This window comes from Aegilops tauschii, chromosome 7 (assembly GCF_002575655.3).
Source record: "Aegilops tauschii subsp. strangulata cultivar AL8/78 chromosome 7, Aet v6.0, whole genome shotgun sequence".
Classification (NCBI taxonomy): Eukaryota; Viridiplantae; Streptophyta; class Magnoliopsida; order Poales; family Poaceae; genus Aegilops; species Aegilops tauschii.
Window position 1 is genome coordinate 617,664,815 of NC_053041.3, and position 12,417 is coordinate 617,677,231.

Consider the following 12,417-nt stretch of genomic DNA (forward strand, 5'->3'; position numbering starts at 1 on the left):
AATGTCAGGAAGGACATTTGTGTTGAATCAACCCGAATTGATGTTATGCTATGAGATACATTCGTCACAAGTTAATGGTTTATAACACAGAGATAGTTAATGTTTGCATAATTCCTTAGACCATGAGAGTATCGAGTTTCTTCATGCTTGCTTCATGAACTTTGGGGTTTGTTAAACGTCATCCGTAACTGGATGGCTATTACGGCGGCTTACGGGTTCATGGGAAAGTATGTTAAGTGACTTGATAGCTCGAGATTGGGATTTGCTCCTCCGACGATGGAGAGATATACTTGGGCCCTCTCGGTGTTACGGTGTCCATCATCGTCTGGCCAGACACTGTGTGATTTGATCACGGGGATGCCGGAACACGAAACGAGAAAAGAGAACAAAACCGGTAACGAGGTAACTAGCATAGTGGACAAGTTGTTGATCCACGGGAATGCCAACATGTCTCACCTCGGGTATTTGTAACATATCGCAAAGCAACAAGAATAGCACACGGCAACTGAAGGTTCACTCGAATATTTATTCGTGTGGGTATAGGGGTCAATATGGGTGTCCACGGCTCCGATGTTGATCATTGATCGGAAGGGGTTCCGGGTCATGTCTATACTTCACCGAACCTATAGGGTCACACGCTTAAGGGTCATCTATCTGCTGAATACTAGACAGGGAGTCTGAGAGAAAATCACCAAAAAAGTTTCGGACACCGAAAAGTTTCGGACAGCGGAATCGTACCGCAGAGAGAGGTCATCGGATAAGTTTTGATGATACCGAAAAGTTGTTTCGGGATACACCATTAAGTCAAATTGGTTTCGGCACATGCCTGATAATTCTTGGAGGATGCCAGAATCATTCTGGGAGCTTTTTGGAATTTTCAGAAATAAAAACCGAAAATGTTTCGGAGCTGTCGGTACCGCTTTGGTTGTTTTTCGCAGATGAAATTCACTAATCTGAAATTGTTTCAGAACGAATCCAAAATCATTTTAGTGGGTACTGGAATTATTCTAAGACCCACAGAAATAATTTCGGATTTAATTGACGCGAAAAATTGTCTTCATGAATAGTGAAAACGCATTCTTGTTTGCTTTTCGCAGATGAAAATCACTAAACCGAAATTGTTTCGGAACGCGTTGAAAATTATTTTAGTGGGTACTGGAAATGTTCTGAGCCCACATAAATATTTTCTGTTCGAACGGACGCTGAAAAATGTGTTCATGAATAGTGAAAGTGCTTTTTGCTTGGCTTCTTGGAGAAGCCATCTTGAGGGCCTTTTTGGTATTTCCCCCCTTGGCTTCTTGGAGAAGCCACCCTTGGGCTTGGCCTATAAATAGGGGTGGAGGGGGCTGCCTAAAGGATCATCCCTTGCTCTCATACACATGCCATGCATTATCTGGCTTCTTCTCTCCCTCCCACGAAAAGAGTTTCGTAGAGCCGTAAGGCTGTCTGGGTTCCGGCAGGAACTAGTTCTGGACGGCGAAGCCCTGCCGGATAGATGACACCGTATGTGTGCAACTCTGTAGAGAGATCGTAGTTTCGGTCTTAGTTCGTGAGTGCCTCCCGAAGGGCTGTCCGTGTGACCGTCCGAGTTTCGAAGGTCCTCCCGAAGGGCTGTCCGAGTGACCGTTCGAGTTTCGAAGGTCCTCCCGAAGGGCTGTCCGCGACACCGTCCGGGGGGCTGTTCGACCGCCTCCCGGAGGGCTGTCTGAGGAGCAGATGAGGGTTTGCATCCTCGCGGTTGGGAGGTTGTAAATCCTAGCTGCGGGATCTGCACCGCCGATCGTCATCGACTCTACTTCCCGCTGCGCTACGAGTCGGTAACGAAAAAGATCAAACCATGTACGCAGTCTCCATAGTGATCCTGGGCTGGTGCGTAGGTCGGAAATTTTTGTTTTCTGCTGCGTTACCCTACAGGCGGAGGGGCGGGAGCCCCTCCTAGATTGGATCTCTCTCTGTTCTCTTCTGTTTCGCTTTCTCGTTTTCTGGCCGAAAACCGTTTCTTGAATTCCTGGAGATTCGTAACTCCATTTGCTGAGATTTTAATACGATTTTTTTGGGATATTATCTTTCTTGCAGCGAAAGAAAGGCAACACCCAACCTTCGAGGTGCTCACCACGCACCACCGCGCGTCTGCAGGGTGCCCACGCCCTGGTGCCTTGTGGTGGCCGTGGGCCTCCGTTTGTGCCGATTCCACCTCCAAAAAATCAAATATATTCCAAAATAATTCTCTGTAAAAGTTATTGCATTTGGACTTCGTTTTATATGGATATTCTGCAAAAACATGCAACACACTGGAACTGGCACTAGGCACTGGATCAATATGTTAGTGCTAAATATAATATAATTTTTTGCGAAAAGTATATGAAAGTTGTAGAATATTGGCATGAAACAATCAAAAATTATAGATACGACAGAGACGTATCAATATCCCCAAGCTTAATTCATGCTCGTCCTCGAGTAGGTAAATGATAAAAAAGATAATTTTTAATGTGGAATGCTATCTAGCATAATGTTGGTCATATAATTTAATCATGGCATGAATATTAAGACACAAGTGATTCAACGCATTAGTCTATAATTTGAAACAAAGATAATCTTTACTCAGGCATCCCAACAAACAATCATGTCTTTCAAAATGTCAATGCTAAAGAATGTTATCCCTACAAAATCATATAGTTTTTTCATGCTCCATCTTCTTAATATAAAATATTTATCATGCACAACCCCGATGACAAGTCGAGCAATTGGTTAATACTGTTTAACGCGCTTCAGCCTTTTCAACCCCCACGCGATACATGAGCGCAAGCCATGGACATAGCACTATGGGTAGAATAGAGTATGGTGACAGGGGTAAACATAGAGAAGACAAAAAAGTAAAAAAGTCTCACATCGACGCGGCTTAATCAATGGGCTATGGAGATGCCCATCAATTGATATCAATGCAAGGAGTAGGGATTGCCATGTAAAGGATGCACTAAGAGCTATAAGTGTATGAAAGCTCAATATGAAAACTAAGTGGGTGTGCATCCAACTTGCTTGCTAGAAGACCTCGGGCATTTAAGGAAGCCCATCATCGGAAAATACAGGCCAAGTTCTATAATGAAAAACTCCCACTAGTATATGAAAATGACAACATAGGAGACTCTCTACATGACAAACATGGTGATACTTTAAAGCACAAGTGTGGAAAGGATAGTAACATTGCCCCTTCTCTCTTTTTCTCTCATTTTCATTTTTTCTTTTTTTCTTGGGCTTTTTTGGCCTCTTTTTTTTAATATTCTGTCTGAAGTCTCATCCCGAATTGTGGGGGAATCATAGTCTCCATCATCCTTTCCTCACTGGGACAATGCTCTAATAATGAATAATGATGATCATCACACTTCTATTTACTTACAAATCAAAAGAAATAAAAACACAACTCGATACCTAGAACAATATGACCCTATATGAATGCCCCTAGCGGTGTACCAGGATGTGCAGTGATATAGCGTAGCAAATATATCAAAAAATGGACAAGCCATGAAAATATCATGCCAGCTATCCTACGATCGCGCGAATCAATATAACAATGAATGCTCAAGTCATGTATATGATGATGATGGAAGTTGCATGGCAATATATATATATCTCGGAATGGCTATGGAAATGCCATAATAGGTAGGTATGGTGTCTGTTTTGAGGAAGATATAATGAGGCTAATGTGTGATAGACTGTATCATATCATGGGGTTTGGGTGCACCGGTGAAGTTTGTACCGACTCTCGAGGTGCGAAAGGGCAATGCACGGTACTGAAGAGGCTAGCAAATTGCGGAAAGGTAAAAGTGTGTATAATCCATGGACTCACCTTAGTCATAAAGAACTCACATACTTATTGTAAAATTTTATTAGCCCTCGATGCTAAGTACTACTACGCATGCCCCTAGGGGGATAGATTGCACTACTAGAAAAACGGCTATAGATAATATGGACACTAATGGTGCACTATACATATGGTGCGCCACTGCTATATAACAGTGGCGCACCATGTGTAGGTGTGCCATTAGTAACCAAAACAGTAATGGCGCACCAGGTGAGAAGTGCGCCATTACTAAGTTTGACCCAGTCATACACATAGTAATGGCGCACTTTATATAGGTGCGCCATTACTAAGCTGACATAGTAATGGCACACGTTTACAAAGTGCGCCATAAGTATGTGTATGACTGGGTCAAACCTTGGTCAAACTTAGTAATGGCGCACTCTGCATAGGTGCGCCATTACTATGTCAAACTTAGTAATGGCGCACCTATACAAAGTGCGCCATTACTAACTTTGACCAAGTCATACACATAGTAATGGCGCACTTTGTGAAGGTGCGCCATTACTAACTTTGAAAAATTTCACCAAATGCACCCCCCGGTGGACCGCCTTTTTAGTTTAAAAAAATAAAAGAAAATGATGGAAATGTCAAAAAAATAAAAGAAAAGAAGTTTCCCATGTGATATGGGGTCTAGTTGTTGGGAAAATTTACAAATATGAATTTCGACTTTATTTGCAAAATCTCTCTGGAATTTAGTAAAATGGGCATAACTTCTGCATACGAACTCGGATTAAAAAGTTTTTTATATGAAAAATCATCTAAGAATCCCAAAAACCTAACAGAGTAAAAGATACGGGGCTTTTAAGATCTAGAGGGGAAAAAATGGAAACAAAATTCAAACTTAGTAATGGCGCACCATTTGCTAGGTGCGCCACTAGTAACAGAAAAAAAAATTGGTTTCGATTTTTTTTTGGAAAAAATGTTCAAAATATTATACGTAATATGACCGGGAAGTTTGAAATATTTTTTCAAAATTTCATCACACTCATGAACATGAACAAACTCCTAGACATCCACAAGGTTTAATAGGATTGATATGATAGATATATCAACAAGTGCCTGTTAAGTAAGTTGGTGCTGGGGTTAGATAGAACTCTGAAGTTAAGTGTGCTTGGGCTGGAGTAGTGTGAGGATGGGTGACCTTCCGGGAAGTTTGACCACGGAGTGCGATTTGACTTGAGATTAAGCATATTGACCCGAGATTAAGCCATAGTGACCCGAGATTAAGAAAAAGACGAAAAAACGAATTTGAAAAAAAATTGAAAAAATATTTGAAAAAAGATATTCTGAAATTTTTTTGGAAAAAAATTTGTTAGTAATGGCGCACTTCTATGTGGTGCACCATTACTAAGTTAGATAGTAATGACGCACTTCGAGGCATAGTAATGGCGCACTATGTGCTACGCCACTATTATCTGGGATACTAATGGCGCACCATTACTATTTGTTACTAGTGGCGTGTTAATAGTGGCGCACCTATATTGCGCCATTAATAGCAAAAACTAGTGCGCCACTAACAGCCTTTTTTCAAGTAGTGTTGGTAGGAAAAGACCATCGCTCATCCCTAACCACCACTCATAAGGAAGACAATCAATAATAAATCATGCTCCAACTTCTTAGCATAACGTTCGCCTATACATGCATGGTTCGGGAATCACAAACATTTAACACCAATATTCTTACTAAAACACAATCATTCGCTAGTACCTCCCACATATTATCAGCTCTATATCACAAAACTATTGCAATGAATCAAACATATCATATTCAGTGACCTACAAGTTTTATGTAGGATTTTATGGCTAACCATGCAAATGACCAATTCCCATCGACTCTCTAAATAGATATAAGTGAAGTATGAGAGTTTAGTTCTCTCTGCAAAAGACTTGCCCAGGCTCTAATAAATATAAGTGAAGCAAAAGAGCATTCTATAAATAACGGTTTTCCATAAGTGAAGAAACAGGCAATCCAAACTTCAAATGATATAAGTGAAGCACATGAAGCATTCTATAAATCCATACTCAAAAGATATAAGTGAAGTGCATAGAGCTGATACGTCTCCAACGTATATATAATTTTGATTGTTCCAAGCTATTATATTATCCATGTTGGATGTCTTATATGCATTATTATTCTATTTTATATCTTTTTTGGGACTAACATATTAACCTAGTGCCAAGTGCGAGTTGCAGTTTTTTTCCTTGTTTTTGTCTTTACAGAAAATCAATACCAAACGGAACAAAACTTTTTGACTATTTTTGTTGGACCTCAACACACCCAGAAAGGTTTGGGAGGAGGCCAGCAGAGCCATGAGAAAATGAGAAGATCGTAGGGCACGCCCTAGGCGGGGCGCCCGGTTATGAGTAAGCCACGCAATGCTTGGTGATGGCTGAGTCGCCCGTGCTGAGCTGGCAACGAGTAGTAGCTTCGGCCGAGCAGTAAGGCAGCTGCGGTGCGTGGTGTGAGCTGCCAAGGTCGTGGGCAGTCGAGTGCATGCAGTCATTAGATGGATAAGTAATAACCCACAAGTATAGGGGATCATTTGTAGCCTTCTTTGATAAATAAGAGTCTTGAACCCGATGAGGAGTTAAAGGCAGAACAAATATTCCCTCAAGTTCTATCGACCACCGATACAACTCTACACACGACTGACGTTTGCTTTACCTAAAACAAGTATGAAACTATTTTGCAAGAATAAAACTACGAGTACTTTGCAAGAATAAAACTATGAATAAATTGCAAGGCAATAAAAGTAGATAGCTTTTGTCAACAAGAAAGTCATTTGTCCCTAGGTAATCGATAACAAGTACCGGTAATCATTCTTGCAATTTTATATGAGGGAGAGACATGAGTTAACATACTTTCTCTACTAAGATCATATGCAGTTATGATTGGACCCCTAGCAAGCATTCACAACTACTAAAGATCATTAAGGTCGTGAAACCCAACCATAGCATTAAGTATCAAGTCCTCTTTATCCCATAAGCAACAACCCACTTACTCGGGTTTAAGCTTCTGTCACTCTCGCAACCCACCATAAGCGAATCATGAACATATTGCAACACCCTACAGCGGGGGTCCCTCAAGTTCGCGTGATACGGAGGGCACCGTAGGACAACACCATAAATAAAATATACAATCATACCAACCAAGATCACGATTAACCCACAGGACAAAACATATCTACTCAAACATCATAGGATATCCAAATATCATTGGGAAATAATATATGGAGTTGAGCACCATGTTTAAGTAGAGATTACAGCGGGGAGAAGAGTTTTTAGACTGCTGCATAGAGGGGGAGAGAGTTGGTGTTGACGGTAGCTAGATTGTTGATGTAGATCGCCGTCACGATCCTAGCCCCGGCGGCACTGATCCGGTGCCACCGGGAGAGAGGGGGAGAGAGCCCCCCTCCTTCTTCTTCTTCTTCCTCGGCCTCCCCCCTAGCTGGGAGGAGAGTTCCCCCTCAGGTCCATGGCCTCCATGGCGGCGGACGGGCAGGAGCCCCTCCGAGATTGGATCTCCCTCTCTGTTCTCTTCTGTTTCGCGTTCCCCATATCTGGCCGAAAAGCGTTTCTTATATTTCAGGTGATCCCTAACTCCGATTGCGCTGAGATTTTAACATGATTTTTTCCGGATATAAGCTTTCTTGCGCCTGAAGTAGAGATCCAATCGATGTACGAGGTGAGCATAAGACACCTGGGGCGCGCCTGGGGCCTGGGGCACGCCCTGGTGTATCTTGGGGCCTGTGGGTCCCCGTTTGAGTTGATTCCACCTCCCAAAATTCACAAATATTCCAAAATAATTCTCTGTAAAATTTTATTGCATTTGGACTTCATTTGATATGGATATTCTGCAAAACAAAAAACATGCAAAAAATAGGAACTGGCACTGGGCACTGGATCAATATGTTAGTCCAATAAATCATATAAAATGTTGCCAAAAATATGTGAAAGTTGTATAATATTGGCATGTAAATATCAAAAATATAGATACAATGGAGACATATCAGCATTCCCAAGCTTAATTCCTGCTCGTCCTCGAGTAGGTAAATGATAAAAAAGATAATTTTTGATGTGGAATGCTACCTAGCATAAACTTGATCATATGTCTAATCATGGCATGAATATTAAGACATGAGTGATTCAAAGCAATAGACTATAATTTGACATAAAGACATGAATGCTCAGGCATCCCAACAAAGAATCATGTCTTTGAAAATATCAACGCTAAAGAAAGCTATCCCTACAAAATCTATAGTGTTGTCATGCTTTGTCTTCTTAACATAAACTATTTATCATGCACAACCCTGATGACAAGCCGAGCAATTTGTTCATACTTTTAAATGCGCTTCATCTTTTTCATCCCCCACGCAATACATGAGCGCAAGCCATGGATATAGCACCACGGGTGGAATAGAATATGATGATAGGGGTAAATATAGAGAAGACAAAAAAGTAAGAATGTCTCACACCGACGCGGCTAACCAATGGGCTATGGAGATGCCCATCAATTGATATCAATGCGAGGAGTAGGGATTGCCATGCAACGAATGCACTGATAGCTATAAGCATATGAAAGCTCAATATGAAAACTAAGTGGGTGTGCATCTGATCCTATAATGAAAAATTCCCACTAGTATATGAAAGTGACAATATAGGAGACTCTCTATATGAAAAACATGGTGCTACTTTGAAGCACAAGTGTGGAACTAGCATGCCCCTTTTCTCTTTGTATTTTTATTTTATTTTCTTTTCATTTTTTCCTTTTTTTCTTTTTTTTTCTTTTCTTTTTATTTTATTTTTATTTTATTTTTATTTTACTAACCGCAACCCTTTACTAGTACCTCCCACATATTCCTTCTCTATATCGCAAAACTATTGCAAGGAATCAAACATATCATATCCAATGATCCATAAGTTTTATGTAGGATTTTATGACTAACCATGCAAATGACCAATTCCTTTTAACTCTCCAAATAGATATAAGTGAAGCAAGAGAGTATTCTACAAATAACGGTTTTCTATGTGAAGAGAAACAGGCAATCCAAACTTCAAATGATATAAGTGAAGCACATGAAGCATACTAAAAAGCCATACTCAAAAGATATAAGTGAAGTGCAATGAGCACTATATAAATCAACCATGGACTATCTCATGCCAACATGGTGCATAAATAAAAGTAAAAACTAAGCAAAAGACGCTCCAAGATTTGCATATATCACATGAACGAGACGAAGATGAAAACATACTGATACTTGTTGAAGAAAGATGGGATGCCTTCCGGGGCATCCCCAAGCTTAGATGCTTGAGTCTCCTTCAATATTTACTTGGGGTGCCTTGGGAATCCCCAAGCTTGAGATGTTGCCTCTCCTCCTTCTCCTCATATCGAGACCTCCTCGATCTTTGATCCCCAAGCTTAGATGCTTGAGTCTCCTTCAATATTTACTTGGGGTGCCTTGGGAATCCCCAAGCTTGAGATGTTGCCTCTCCTCCTTCTCCTCATATCGAGACCTCCTCGATCTTTGATCACTCCATCCGTACAAAACTCAATAGAAAACTCGGTAACGATTCATTAGTATAATAAAGCAAATCACTACTCTAAGTACTATTGAAAACCAATTCATATTTTGTTCTGGCATTGAAGCTACTGTAATATAAATTTTCCATGGCTTATACCACCCATAAAAATCGATAGTTTCATCAAAACAAGCAAAACAATGCATCAAAAATAGAATCTGTCTTAAACAGGACAGTCTGTAGCAATCTGAACACCTACCATACTTCTGTACTCCAAAAATTCTGAGAATTTAGGAAAAAATAAAACTTTAGTATAGAAATAATGTGCAAAAAATTTCAGAAACTATCGACGTTCTAGTAAAAAAATGTAAATTCACGCGCTACATCCAAAGTTTCTGTTTTTTGCACCGCACATACCAACAACCAATCTAATCATCCTAAAGGAAAATCTTGGCACATGATATAATACAATGGATTTGTACAAGGGGATAATTATTTTTGTTGAAAAGTTTCTGTAATCAAGATTCGCAAAGTGTCGATGGGCATGAACAAAGTTCAAGGCTAGCTCCCACTTTCACAATGCTCGTCCCTCTCATTTTCACTTTTCTTTTTGTGAAGTTTCAAGTCCCCCCCTATATTTTTTTTTGTTTTTAAACTATATAAAAGCACTCAACAGAAATGAATGATATCTAAAACTTCCGGGTTGTCTCCCTGGCAGCGCTTTCTTTAAAGCCATTAAGCTAGGCATAAAGCGCTCAAGTAATGAATCCACCCAGATCCCAAGGTATATCAAAGCCAATTTTAATTAACAATGATTTGGCATTTAGTAGTGAGCACAAAGAAACATATATCATGCAATGACGAACTCTAAGTCTCTTCCTATGCATCGGCAGGTCATAAAAGAACAATTCATGCACATCAAGTAAAGGCCAATGCATAGTATAAGCAATTTCTTGCAATTCTATTGTGTTGGAAACATAAAGGGGTGGAGATATAGTTCCTCTCTCATAATAATTGCAAGTAGGAGCAGCAAGCACATGCATATTATATTCATCAAAATCATCATGTGCAACGGTAAAAGGCAACCCATCAATATAATCGTTAATAAGAACAAACTTCTCCGATATAGTGTAGTTTGGAGAATTCAAAAAGATAATAGGCCTATCCTGTGTGGGTGCAATAGCAACAATTTCATTCTTATCATAAGGACCTATAGCAAGTTCATCTCCATAAGCATAATTCATATTAATGGGATCATAATAATTATCATAGCATTCATCCTTCGGTAAGCATGAAGGGAAATTAAACAATGTATGAGTTGAAGAGTTACTCTCTTTAGTAGGTGGGCACGGGTAGCTAATCCACTCTTCCTCCTTTTGTTCTTCGCTCCCCTCATCATCTTTTTCATCTAATGATCTCACAGCTTAATCAATTTCCTCTTCCATAGACTCCTGCAAAATATTAGTCTCTTCTTGGACAGCGGAGACTTTCTCAATAAATATATCAATATTGGAATTGTATTTAAAATTTTCATAGCAATATTTAAGGATGGCAAAATTTTCAGGTCTATAAACATCATCATCAAAATCTTCATACTTCAAAAACAAAGATTCAATTTCATAAGCACCCTTAAAAGCAACAAATTCTTCTATTCGTTCCACATCGTAATAATCATATCTTCCATTGGCATAAGAAGCCAAGGTTTCATTATCATTAAATTTGCATGAAAAGGGGAGGTGTGGAGCATTCATCCTAGAGCAACAAGTATAATCATATCTCTGGCATAAATTCCAAGCATACCAACACAACATATCAGTTTGACCTCATAATAGTTTCCCTTTTTGTGTCAAGCGATAATTCCTAAAGTATTCACATTGATCCAACGTTACTCCCATTATCAAGTTGAATGGGGTTTTCTCAGGATTATCAAAGTAGTGCATAATATTTTTCACATAATGAGCACCGAGGGTTTTAGGAGGTTCCCCATCTCCCTGAGTAGCAAGTACCACTAATTTTTTTTTGGTGTTTCGTGTTCCATATCCATAACTAAAGATAGAGAACAACTTAGAACAAAAAATAAAAACTACTTAGTGATAAAGAAAACAAGCACACATGAGAATATTCACCCCCACGCTATTGCTCCCCGGCAACGACGCAAGAAAAAAGTCTTGATAACCCACAAGTATAGGTGATCGTTTGTGGATTTCTTCGATAAATAAGAGTGTCGAACCCAACGAGGAGCTAAAGGCAGAACAAATATTCCCTCAAGTTATATCGACCACCGATACAACACTACGCACGCTTGACGTTTGCTTTACCTAAACAAGTATGAAACTATTTTGCAAGAATAAAACTACGAGTACTTTGTGAGAATAAAACTATTAATAAATTGCAAGGCAATAAAAGTAGATAGCTTTTGTCGACAAGAAAGTCATTTGTCCCGAGGCAATCGATAACAAGTACCGGTAATCATTCTTGCAATTTTATATGAGGGAGAGGCATGAGCTAACATAATTTCTCTACTTGGATCATATGCACTTATGATTGGACCCCTAGCAAGCATCCGCAACTACTAAAGATCATTAAGGTCGTGAAAAACAACCATAGCATTAAGTATCAAGTCCTCTTTATCCCATACGCAACAACCCACTTACTCGGGTTTAAGCTTCTGTCACTCTCGCAACCCACCATAAGGGAATTATGAACATATTGCAACACCCTACAGCGGGGGCCTCTCAAGTTTGCGCGAGACGGAGGGCACCATAGGATAGCACCATAAATAAAATATACAATCATACCAACCAAAATGAAGATTAACCCACAGGACAAGACGGATCAACTCAAACATCATAGGATAGCCAAATATCATTGGGAAATAATATATGGAGTTCAGCATCATGTTTAAGTAGAGATTACAGCAGGGAGAAGAGTTGTTGCACCGCTGCATAGAGGGGGAGAGAGTTGGTGTTGTCGGTAGCAAGATTGTTGATGTAGATCGCCGTCACGATCCTAGCCCCGGTGGCACTCCGGCGCCACCGG